This window comes from Paralichthys olivaceus, chromosome 19, assembly GCF_024713975.1.
Source record: "Paralichthys olivaceus isolate ysfri-2021 chromosome 19, ASM2471397v2, whole genome shotgun sequence".
NCBI classification, from domain to species: Eukaryota; Metazoa; Chordata; class Actinopteri; order Pleuronectiformes; family Paralichthyidae; genus Paralichthys; species Paralichthys olivaceus.
This window is the reverse complement of record NC_091111.1, coordinates 2,756-14,907: the sequence shown is the minus strand read 5'-3', so window position 1 is coordinate 14,907 and position 12,152 is coordinate 2,756. Positions and strand designations below refer to the sequence as shown.

At 41.2% G+C, this 12,152-nt stretch overlaps 1 long non-coding RNA gene across 1 annotated transcript; it reads left to right on the top strand.

Moving 5' to 3' along the window:
* The first annotated feature begins 596 nt into the window (after nt 1-596).
* Nucleotides 597-3,319, top strand: LOC138405637 (uncharacterized). The gene is made up of 3 exons (XR_011239434.1): nt 597-1,348; nt 2,202-2,314; nt 2,995-3,319. It is a non-coding gene; the product is annotated as an uncharacterized lncRNA (long non-coding RNA).
* Nucleotides 3,320-12,152: the final 8,833 nt, after the last annotated feature.

Here is a 12,152-nt window from a genome sequence, read left to right as displayed (position 1 = left end):
TCTGTATAAATCTTGATTGTTTAATCCATACCGATTTTTTAGATCCTGAAAACTTTTGATGGTCTTCTTTTTAAAAAGTTCCCAAAATATTTTTGGTCCCGCGTCCCATCTACTGAATCTACTATCTGCTGTGTTTGGTGTGAAGTCTGAATCATATGCGATTCATCTCAATACCTTACTCTCTTCAATCACTTTATTCTTTGATATAATCTCAAGAAATTCCCTGTCTGCCCCTGCTGCCTTCTAGCCGTATAACGTTATTAAAAACAAGCAAGATCTTACCTTTGCACTTTTCCTGCCACACAGGGAAAGACAACGCCTCCACGACACACACAAATGAAACTTATCTCTCTCTCACGTGTCTGTGTGTGTGTGTGTGTGTGTGTGTGTGTGTGTGTGTGTGTGTGTGTGTGTGTGTGCGTCGGGTCAGATCAAGGTGGTCAGCGGGACCTTTCACGTGACTCCTGCATTTAGAGACGCGGTCTTTCCCTGCGTGGAGTTGGAGAGAGCAAGCGACCTTCGGTGACCACGGACAATGATATTCCGGCTGAAATCTTGATACGGACACACAGGGGATGCAGAGGACGCAAAAAACTACGGAGGAAAAGGCGAGTCTTCCCTCCATTGTCATGGGAAACGTGAGATCGCTGGGGAATAAGATGGACGAGCTGACTGCACTGGTCCAAAGTCAGAAGGAGTATCGTGAGTGTAGTTTAATATGCTTTACGGAGACATGGCTGCACCAGGATGTTCCCGACGAAAACACCACCATCAAGGGCTTCCATACTGTGCGCGTGGACAGAGACAGCGTTCAGAGCGGTAAGCGCAAAGGAGGGGGTCTTTGCAGGCGACTGAAAGACCGCGTCTCTAAATGCAGGTGTCACATGAAAGGTCCCGCTGATCACCTTGATCTGACCCGACACACACAGACACGTGAGAGAGAGAGAGAGATAAGTTTCATTTCTGATGAAAGTGTGTGTCGTGGAGGCGTGGTCTTCCCCTGTGTAGGAGAGGTGTATAGGCTGGTAAGATCTTTTTTGTTTTTTAATTTTTAATAACGTTATATGGATTACATTATAGCGTAACGAGTTGATATGATGCGGAGCTCCCTGTGTTGTTTTCCAATTGCTGGTGGAAGTGAAGGGGGTTAACCCCGCAGTAAGCAACATCACCTTCGGCCCTGGATGGAACACACCTCTGGCTACGACCGGTGAGCTGAAGCAGGAACGATTAACAAGAGGAAAGTGACTGAAGGAAAGTGTGAAAGACATTCACAGATTCAGACTTTTCGGATCAATAGCAGACTCGCAAGGGGATTCGTATCAAGTTACATTGTGAAACCTTTCAGGTAATGCAATAACTTTATTACAGTTTCCCTTTTTCCAAATGAACAACTGAGACGATCCCTCATGTGATTAGTTTATCATTAATACCACGGTCATTTTATACTCCACTTCAACTCTTCTTTACCCATCTTTCACACTTTACTGCAGTAATTTCCTCCTGTCCTCAACCAGAAATATGTCACGCTATAATGTGATCCGTATAATGTTATTAAAAATGTATAAAACACCCCACACTTGAGAACAAACACAGTTAAGATCTGTTGTTATATAGATAGTATGCTTGAATGTTGTTATATAGTATTGTTTGCAGATGCTATGAATGTGTTGTTAATTTTATGACACTCAGCCCACAGTGTGGACGATCATCTGCCTGGATCATCTGGTATCAGCTCTTACTAGTTAAAATGTAAACAATAACAGTGTAAAGAAGTTATTGATTATCAATGATAGCAGCAACAATTAATATAATAAGCATTGTTGTTAATAATAATAATAATAATAGTTGTTCTCCTTCAGTTCTTGAGTCAGAGGTATCTGCAATGAGAGAGAGAAAGAGAGAGAGGGACTATGGGAGAAAAGAGACACGTCAATAACATAGTTTTTGACATTTATTAAAAAAAATAAATGAGTGTGGGGTGGGGGGGGGGGCAGAGAGACAGAGAGAAGTGGAGAAGTGCTCTGTGGATGATGGGAGTTTCCCCTGCAGTCTAGACCTATAGCAGCTTAAGGGATGGTTCAGGACTCACCTGATCCAGCAAGGCTTTATCAAAAAGGAATGTTTTAAGTTTAACCGTAAATGCACAGAAGTTGTCTGCCTGGTAGCTGAATGCTCTACCTCCTGTTCTACTCTTACAGACTCTTGGAACCACAAGAGAGCCTGTGTTTTGGGAATGAAAACACCTACTGTAGATGCTTGAGAGAGAGTCTGAGCCAGGGACAGTAAATATGGTTGAGGTTCCATCAATAAGGTGAGTAATAAAAAATGTGATACCTTACAATATACTGTGATGTTAACTTTGTTCTGAGAATGTTTTTGAAATCTGTGGGGATTTATGTAGATAACATTTATTTGACAACTTGTACCATTTCTATTTGGGGGGGCAACTTCACGGCTATGCTCAGTATCAAATTCTAAATCCACATTAAAAAATTGAGGAGAAAAAAATATGAAAAGATGAGGAGGGAGGTTGATTTTCATGTGATTTTTATTGTGTTGTAGACTGGTTTGTTTTAAATGTCCCCCAGGCAAAATGGAACGTGCGTAACTTGTAATGACTACAGTATCAGTATAGTGCCTGGAAAAGATAATTTTGGATACATGCCTCGAGCTGCAACTGGCAACTGACACAGAAAGTAATGCATGTAAGACACATTGTCATCATCCACAGGGTCTCCTCCTGTGTCCTTTCACCTCCCCTCTATAATGTGTATACTGATGACTGCCGCAGCTGGCATGACAACAGATTACTTTTCAAATTTGCTGATGACTCTGTGACAGTCAGTTTCCTCCATTCAGATGAGAACAACCATGGTCCCATTGTGGATTGTGTGTGTGGGGGGGGGGGGGGGTGTTTTAAGTTTAACCGTAAATGCACAGAAGTTGTCTGCCTGGTAGCTGAATGCTCTACCTCCTGTTCTACTCTTACAGACTCTTGGAACCACAAGAGAGCCTGTGTTTTGGGAATGAAAACACCTACTGTAGATGCTTGAGAGAGAGTCTGAGCCAGGGACAGTAAATATGGTTGAGGTTCCATCAATAAGGTGAGTAATAAAAAATGTGATACCTTACAATATACTGTGATGTTAACTTTGTTCTGAGAATGTTTTTGAAATCTGTGGGGATTTATGTAGATAACATTTATTTGACAACTTGTACCATTTCTATTTGGGGGGGCAACTTCACGGCTATGCTCAGTATCAAATTCTAAATCCACATTAAAAAATTGAGGAGAAAAAAATATGAAAAGATGAGGAGGGAGGTTGATTTTCATGTGATTTTTATTGTGTTGTAGACTGGTTTGTTTTAAATGTCCCCCAGGCAAAATGGAACGTGCGTAACTTGTAATGACTACAGTATCAGTATAGTGCCTGGAAAAGATAATTTTGGATACATGCCTCGAGCTGCAACTGGCAACTGACACAGAAAGTAATGCATGTAAGACACATTGTCATCATCCACAGGGTCTCCTCCTGTGTCCTTTCACCTCCCCTCTATAATGTGTATACTGATGACTGCCGCAGCTGGCATGACAACAGATTACTTTTCAAATTTGCTGATGACTCTGTGACAGTCAGTTTCCTCCATGCAGATGAGAACAACCATGGTCCCATTGTGGATTGTGTGTGTGTGGGGGGGGGGGGGTGTTTTAAGTTTAACCGTAAATGCACAGAAGTTGTCTGCCTGGTAGCTGAATGCTCTACCTCCTGTTCTACTCTTACAGACTCTTGGAACCACAAGAGAGCCTGTGTTTTGGGAATGAAAACACCTACTGTAGATGCTTGAGAGAGAGTCTGAGCCAGGGACAGTAAATATGGTTGAGGTTCCATCAATAAGGTGAGTAATAAAAAATGTGATACCTTACAATATACTGTGATGTTAACTTTGTTCTGAGAATGTTTTTGAAATCTGTGGGGATTTATGTAGATAACATTTATTTGACAACTTGTACCATTTCTATTTGGGGGGGCAACTTCACGGCTATGCTCAGTATCAAATTCTAAATCCACATTAAAAAATTGAGGAGAAAAAAATATGAAAAGATGAGGAGAGAGGTTGATTTTCATGTGATTTTTATTGTGTTGTAGACTGGTTTGTTTTAAATGTCCCCCAGGCAAAATGGAACGTGCGTAACTTGTAATGACTACAGTATCAGTATAGTGCCTGGAAAAGATAATTTTGGATACATGCCTCGAGCTGCAACTGGCAACTGACACAGAAAGTAATGCATGTAAGACACATTGTCATCATCCACAGGGTCTCCTCCTGTGTCCTTTCACCTCCCCTCTATAATGTGTATACTGATGACTGCCGCAGCTGGCATGACAACAGATTACTTTTCAAATTTGCTGATGACTCTGTGACAGTCAGTTTCCTCCATGCAGATGAGAACAACCATGGTCCCATTGTGGATTGTGTGTGTGTGGGGGGGGGGGTGTTTTAAGTTTAACCGTAAATGCACAGAAGTTGTCTCCCTGGTAGCTGAATGCTCTACCTCCTGTTCTACTCTTACAGACTCTTGGAACCACAAGAGAGCCTGTGTTTTGGGAATGAAAACACCTACTGTAGATGCTTGAGAGAGAGTCTGAGCCAGGGACAGTAAATATGGTTGAGGTTCCATCAATAAGGTGAGTAATAAAAAATGTGATACCTTACAATATACTGTGATGTTAACTTTGTTCTGAGAATGTTTTTGAAATCTGTGGGGATTTATGTAGATAACATTTATTTGACAACTTGTACCATTTCTATTTGGGGGGGCAACTTCACGGCTATGCTCAGTATCAAATTCTAAATCCACATTAAAAAATTGAGGAGAAAAAAATATGAAAAGATGAGGAGGGAGGTTGATTTTCATGTGATTTTTATTGTGTTGTAGACTGGTTTGTTTTAAATGTCCCCCAGGCAAAATGGAACGTGCGTAACTTGTAATGACTACAGTATCAGTATAGTGCCTGGAAAAGATAATTTTGGATACATGCCTCGAGCTGCAACTGGCAACTGACACAGAAAGTAATGCATGTAAGACACATTGTCATCATCCACAGGGTCTCCTCCTGTGTCCTTTCACCTCCCCTCTATAATGTGTATACTGATGACTGCCGCAGCTGGCATGACAACAGATTACTTTTCAAATTTGCTGATGACTCTGTGACAGTCAGTTTCCTCCATGCAGATGAGAACAACCATGGTCCCATTGTGGATTGTGTGTGTGTGGGGGGGGGGGGGGTGTTTTAAGTTTAACCGTAAATGCACAGAAGTTGTCTGCCTGGTAGCTGAATGCTCTACCTCCTGTTCTACTCTTACAGACTCTTGGAACCACAAGAGAGCCTGTGTTTTGGGAATGAAAACACCTACTGTAGATGCTTGAGAGAGAGTCTGAGCCAGGGACAGTAAATATGGTTGAGGTTCCATCAATAAGGTGAGTAATAAAAACTGTGATACCTTACAATATACTGTGATGTTAACTTTGTTCTGAGAATGTTTTTGAAATCTGTGGGGATTTATGTAGATAACATTTATTTGACAACTTGTACCATTTCTATTTGGGGGGGCAACTTCACGGCTATGCTCAGTATCAAATTCTAAATCCACATTAAAAAATTGAGGAGAAAAAAATATGAAAAGATGAGGAGGGAGGTTGATTTTCATGTGATTTTTATTGTGTTGTAGACTGGTTTGTTTTAAATGTCCCCCAGGCAAAATGGAACGTGCGTAACTTGTAATGACTACAGTATCAGTATAGTGCCTGGAAAAGATAATTTTGGATACATGCCTCGAGCTGCAACTGGCAACTGACACAGAAAGTAATGCATGTAAGACACATTGTCATCATCCACAGGGTCTCCTCCTGTGTCCTTTCACCTCCCCTCTATAATATGTATACTGATGACTGCCGCAGCTGGCATGACAACAGATTACTTTTCAAATTTGCTGATGACTCTGTGACAGTCAGTTTCCTCCATGCAGATGAGAACAACCATGGTCCCATTGTGGATTGTGTGTGTGTGGGGGGGGGGGGTGTTTTAAGTTTAACCGTAAATGCACAGAAGTTGTCTGCCTGGTAGCTGAATGCTCTACCTCCTGTTCTACTCTTACAGACTCTTGGAACCACAAGAGAGCCTGTGTTTTGGGAATGAAAACACCTACTGTAGATGCTTGAGAGAGAGTCTGAGCCAGGGACAGTAAATATGGTTGAGGTTCCATCAATAAGGTGAGTAATAAAAAATGTGATACCTTACAATATACTGTGATGTTAACTTTGTTCTGAGAATGTTTTTGAAATCTGTGGGGATTTATGTAGATAACATTTATTTGACAACTTGTACCATTTCTATTTGGGGGGGCAACTTCACGGCTATGCTCAGTATCAAATTCTAAATCCACATTAAAAAATTGAGGAGAAAAAAATATGAAAAGATGAGGAGGGAGGTTGATTTTCATGTGATTTTTATTGTGTTGTAGACTGGTTTGTTTTAAATGTCCCCCAGGCAAAATGGAACGTGCGTAACTTGTAGTGACTACAGTATCAGTATAGTGCCTGGAAAAGATAATTTTGGATACATGCCTCGAGCTGCAACTGGCAACTGACACAGAAAGTAATGCATGTAAGACACATTGTCATCATCCACAGGGTCTCCTCCTGTGTCCTTTCACCTCCCCTCTATAATGTGTATACTGATGACTGCCGCAGCTGGCATGACAACAGATTACTTTTCAAATTTGCTGATGACTCTGTGACAGTCAGTCTCCTCCATGCAGATGAGAACAACCATGGTCCCATTGTGGATTGTGAATCTGTATTGGTGTGACTGTGCATTTTTACTACTAAATGTGACAAAAACCAAGGACATAAGTTTTAGGCATCAGTCCTCAAACTCTTAGAATACTATCATCAAGGGACATGTGGTAGACTTTGTAGAGAACTACAAGTACCTTGGGATGATTATTAACTATGATCTCTCTGATGTTCCTGATGATGGCTGTTTGTATTACAGATAGCAAGTGGCTGATCCCTTATTCAGTAGAACATGTACTTGCACAATGTAACTTGTACAATGCTCAATGATATAGATATCCATTTCAGATTTCTGCAACATACTTTGTAATTGTATCCATAATTAATTATGAAAATAAATCCAGTTTATGATTTGTGATATATGACAATTTGATTCTGACTGATCATAATTCAAGGTCAGCTTTAATTTGCCTCAATTCAAGATACTTTGTATTAAGTTTAAAGTGAGAATGTCATAGTAGAAATCCTGAACTTGAATTGTGACTAATGAAGCATTGTGTTAGTTCATGCAGGACACAGAGTCATGTGCTCAGCTACCGATAGGTTCATGGGTGCTCATCAGTCACTCACCAATCACAGCCCATTCTCTCACCAAAGCGGTCCCTTTAAATACGACCTCATCCTCACTGATCCCTGCTCAGCTATAACACTTTTAGCACTGTAATGGAAATGTTACATTTGTGTATGTATAATTGCATGAGCAAAGATATATGTGGAGGACTGACCAAATGGTTGACCAAATTGTTCATCTAAAAGTGCAACTTTAAGGTTTACGATGGTGGCTTACTGACTGACTCCCAGCAGACCTCAGTTTACACACTGTCTCCTTCCATTAGACAGACAATCCCCATTCCCGCAGCTTGTCAATATTATTCAAAGGTTTATTGTAAAGTTGTTTAATGTTGTAAATAGATATTTAAGGACCCGTGACTTGCCAATTCATTTACATGAAATACTAAGATGACCACATCCTCTCTTAGAGGATGCAGGCTTATGCTCCTGGTAAATATGCCAGAAGTAACAAGTTTGCAAAACAGGAAGTGCTGGATGACGCCCAGCCTCACAGGCCTTTGTCTTTGACATTTCCTCAATAGAATAACAGAAGAAATTTGAATATCCTTTTATCTTTCAACAACATAAAAAGAGAGGATGGCACAGTGTTAAATAAACATCTGCCCCCAGCTGGTAAATTTAAAGAGAACAATTAATCCTGATGACTTTGTGAGAATTATGGTGTTAGGTATCGATCTTCACATTTTATCGGAGGTGATCATTTTTGTCAGTGAATAATTACTTAAGAAAGAGTAATTGTTTTCTTATTGTCTTGAACTCTCCCTCAGCTCTCTCTCTTTCCAATTCATGTCCATCACTGTGGTGTAAAGGCAATTTCATTATTAACTGAACATAATAACAAATCCATGTTGCTGTTTAAACTCTGCAATAAATCTGCAGAAAGAGCATGGCCAGTGTAGTTCACCTAGTTCATTGCCATTGCAGGACTTTTTAAAATCCAGCACATAGGTTTTTGAGCATGAACTGTACATTCATGCTGTACTCTAAAGTCTTGCCACAGCATCATAACCGGGTTCAAGTTGAGAGCTAACATTTGGTGTTTGTCCTGATGCCTATGTAAATACGTGCTCAGGACATTATGTGTTGCTCTACAAATTGTTTGGAGTGTCCAGTCAGTTGTATTGGCAGTTTGCTACTGCATGGCGTGAGTTTTATTTGCTTTGCAGCTTGTTTTTTCGAATTTAACTGTTGCTTGTGGGTATCGTTGTGTTATTGCGAAGTTGTGCTCTCCCTGTTGTTAAAAAAAATCCACTGTGTGTGTGTATGTGTGTGCAGAGGTGATAAAAGCACACACATACTTTACTCAAGTAGAGGTACAGGTACTTGTATTAAAAATAACTTGAGCTGAAGTTTAACCACTGTTTCGGCTTCTTTAACCAAGTAAAAGTATAAAAGTACAGGTTCTGAAATGTACTTTGACTTCTTTAACTGAACTACTCTTACTTCAAATAAAGTAAAAAACAATTCACTTAAACGGAGGGTTAAAGCAAAGATTTTTGAGCATGAAAAACTGTCCACAAGAAAATGAGTACAATGTATTGAATGAAGTATTTTCTTAAAAGGTCCAGTGTATAAGACTTAGGAGAAAGTGATCTATTGGCAAGAATTGAATATAAAATAATCCACCAGTGGGCAATCGTCAAAATTGTACAGATTGAACAGAATGGGCCCTGCTAGATTTAAATACTTTATATTTACATCAGGAGTGCGTCCAAACTGGACAAACTAAAGCTTTTGAGTTTTTATGTCAGCTGAAGTTCACCACAGGTTCTACTTCCCACCTCTGAGAGTGTTTATGTACATATGATATTCATTAGCGATATTCACTGCCACTAGATGTCGCACTAGCAGCAGTATCTCAAACCATAGCAAATGTGGAGGTAATCCTGTAATTCTCCATTTACTTTAATTAAATCTCAATAGGTATATGTTTATATCAGTGATGTAAGTGTGGATATTTCAGTGGATACGATGCATGGTGCTAAAAAGGGAACCTTTTTATTAAGAGCACCTGCTAAAATGCAAAAATTAGACTTTTTTTCTTTTAATTTTTTCTTTGCCCAAACAACACCTAGCATAATATAAGGAGATTCACTTGGGGGTTGGGGGTTTACAGATAGCAAGTGGCTGATCCCTTATTCAGTAGAACATGTAACTTGTACAATGCTCAATTATATAGATATCCATTTCAGATTTCTGCAACATACTTTGTAATTTTATCCATAATTAATTATGAAAATAAATCCAGTTTATGATTTGTGATATATGACAATTTGATTCTGTGTGCTCAGCTACCGATAGGTTTATGGGTGCTCGTCAGTCACCCACCAATCACAGCCCATTCTCTCACCAAAGTGGTCTCTTTAAATACGACCTCAACATTAAATTTCTCATATTCTAATACTAGAGCATATTCATGTTATGGTTGTAATGTTTACTGTCAGTTGCAGCACTTAGAGAACAGTATTTTTGTTTATTCTTGTGTTTTTATGTTCAAAAAGTTATTCTAACACCAGCAGCAGTAAGAGCATGTGTAGTTACCCTAACCAGACATTTGAACCCAAAAGGCTCCAAATTTGATCTTTTGACCTGCAACACCCAGAGCTTTTTTTTTTTTTCAATTATCTTTTTTATTGATTCCACATATCAATATTCCATCAATATTTTACATAATGTGTATAATTTTACAACAGTATAAAACATTCCTATACTTCCACCGCAGAGCAGAGACATAATTGGACATGAATTCTCAAGTAAAGTTACAGTAGAGTAAATGTGAAGTAAAATGAACCGCTTTTTCACTCTTGTCCTTATTTTCACACCTCTCCTGCATTGTTCCTTGTCTCCTGATTGGGGTAAACATATCAAATAAATAAATGAACAATAAACAAGTTTGTAGCCTGAACCAAGGGGGTCAACACTCTGCAATACACACTGTCCTTATTGCACAAAGTCTACTCTCAATGGAGACACAAAATCAATCCAGTTTTCCCAGTAGTTTTTAAAAGTTTCTGATTTTAGTCTAGCTGAGAAAGTCAGCTTCTCCATTCTATATATATCGAGCATTACATCTACCCAATCCTCTATTTTTGGTGGATCTTTTTTTAGCCATTTTCTGGTGATGGCCTTTTTAGCCACCACCACCATTATTCGAAATATGTATTTAATCTCCTGGTTCTCTTTTCCCAAATATAAAACTTCAAATGAAAGTGGAATTTGCACTTTCAGAATTGTTTCCATACTCTTCTTTAACTCTTGCCAAAAAGGTATAATACAAGGGCATCCCCAAAAGATATGAAAATGGTTGGCCTTATTTTCCCCACACAGTCTCCAACGTCGTGTGTCTTGAGATTTCTGTTGTGTTGGTGTAATAAAGTATCTTACAATGTTCTTCCAACCATATTCTCTACATGAGAGGGAGCATGTTGTTTTCCACTGTCCTTCATTTATCTTGTCCCATTCCTCCTCTGATAACGTGCGAACGAGCTGAACACGTTCTTCAATAGGTTCAACAACAACCCCCCCACCCCCAGCGGACCCTCCACTGCCTCTACAACTGCCTCTACTGCTTCTCAGAGCAACAACCCCCCACCTCCCCCCATCATCCTCTGCCCCACACCACACCCGTCACCATCTCCCCCCACCCCTCCGCTGGCTTTCACCACAGACTTTTTCACACCTCCCACCCCCAGGACATCCTCACATCACCCACAGTCCCCCACCACCACCACCTCCTGCAACACACACCTCTTTGCACCACCCTCAAACCCACCACTGACATCCCCTACCCTCCAGTCTGGACTACACATCACAGCCAGCCAGGTGAGGAGAGAGCTGGAGAGGCTCAAACAGAGGAAAGCTGCTGGACCGGACCGCATCAGCCCTCGTGTGCTGAAGGCATGTTCCAGCCAGCTCTGTGGAGTTCTCCAGCACCTCTTCAACCTGAGCCTACACCTTCAGAGAGTGCCAGTGCTCTGGAAAACATCCTGCCTGGTCCCAGTGCCCAAAAAAGGACATCCTGCTGCACTGGAGGACTACAGGCCGGTGGCACTGACCTCTCACATCATGAAGGTCATGGAGAGACTGGTATTGGCACACCTCAGACCACTGGTGTGCCCATCACAAGACCCCCTGCAGTTTGCATATCAGCCCCATGTTGGGGTTGATGATGCAATCATCTACCTGCTGCAGAAGGCCTACTCCTCCCTGGACAGACCCAACACCTCAGTCCGGATCATGTTTTTTGATTTCTCCAGCGCCTTCAACACCATCCAGCCCAGACTGCTGAAGGCCAAACTGGAGGGCACGCGGGTGAGTGCTCCCCTCATCACTTGGGTCGATGACTATCTGACGGGCAGACCACAGTTTGTGAGATTACAGAATTGTGTGTCTGATCGTCTGATCAGTAACATCGGGGCCCCCCAGGGAACTGTACTGTCCCCCTTCCTCTTCACCACATACACTGCTGATTTTAAGCACTGCACTGAGTCGTGGTCATCTGCAGAAGTTCTCTGATGACACAGCCATTGTGGGGTGTATTGAGGGCGGGAGGGAGGCTGAGTACAGGGACCTGGTCGACCGCTTTGTGAAGTGGTGTGGGGAGAACCGCCTGCAGCTCAACGTGGAGAAGACGAAGGAGATGGTGGTGGATTTCAGGAGGAACAAGCCCCTGCCCTCTCCTGTCTGCATCGGTGGGACGGATGTGGAGGTGGTACCT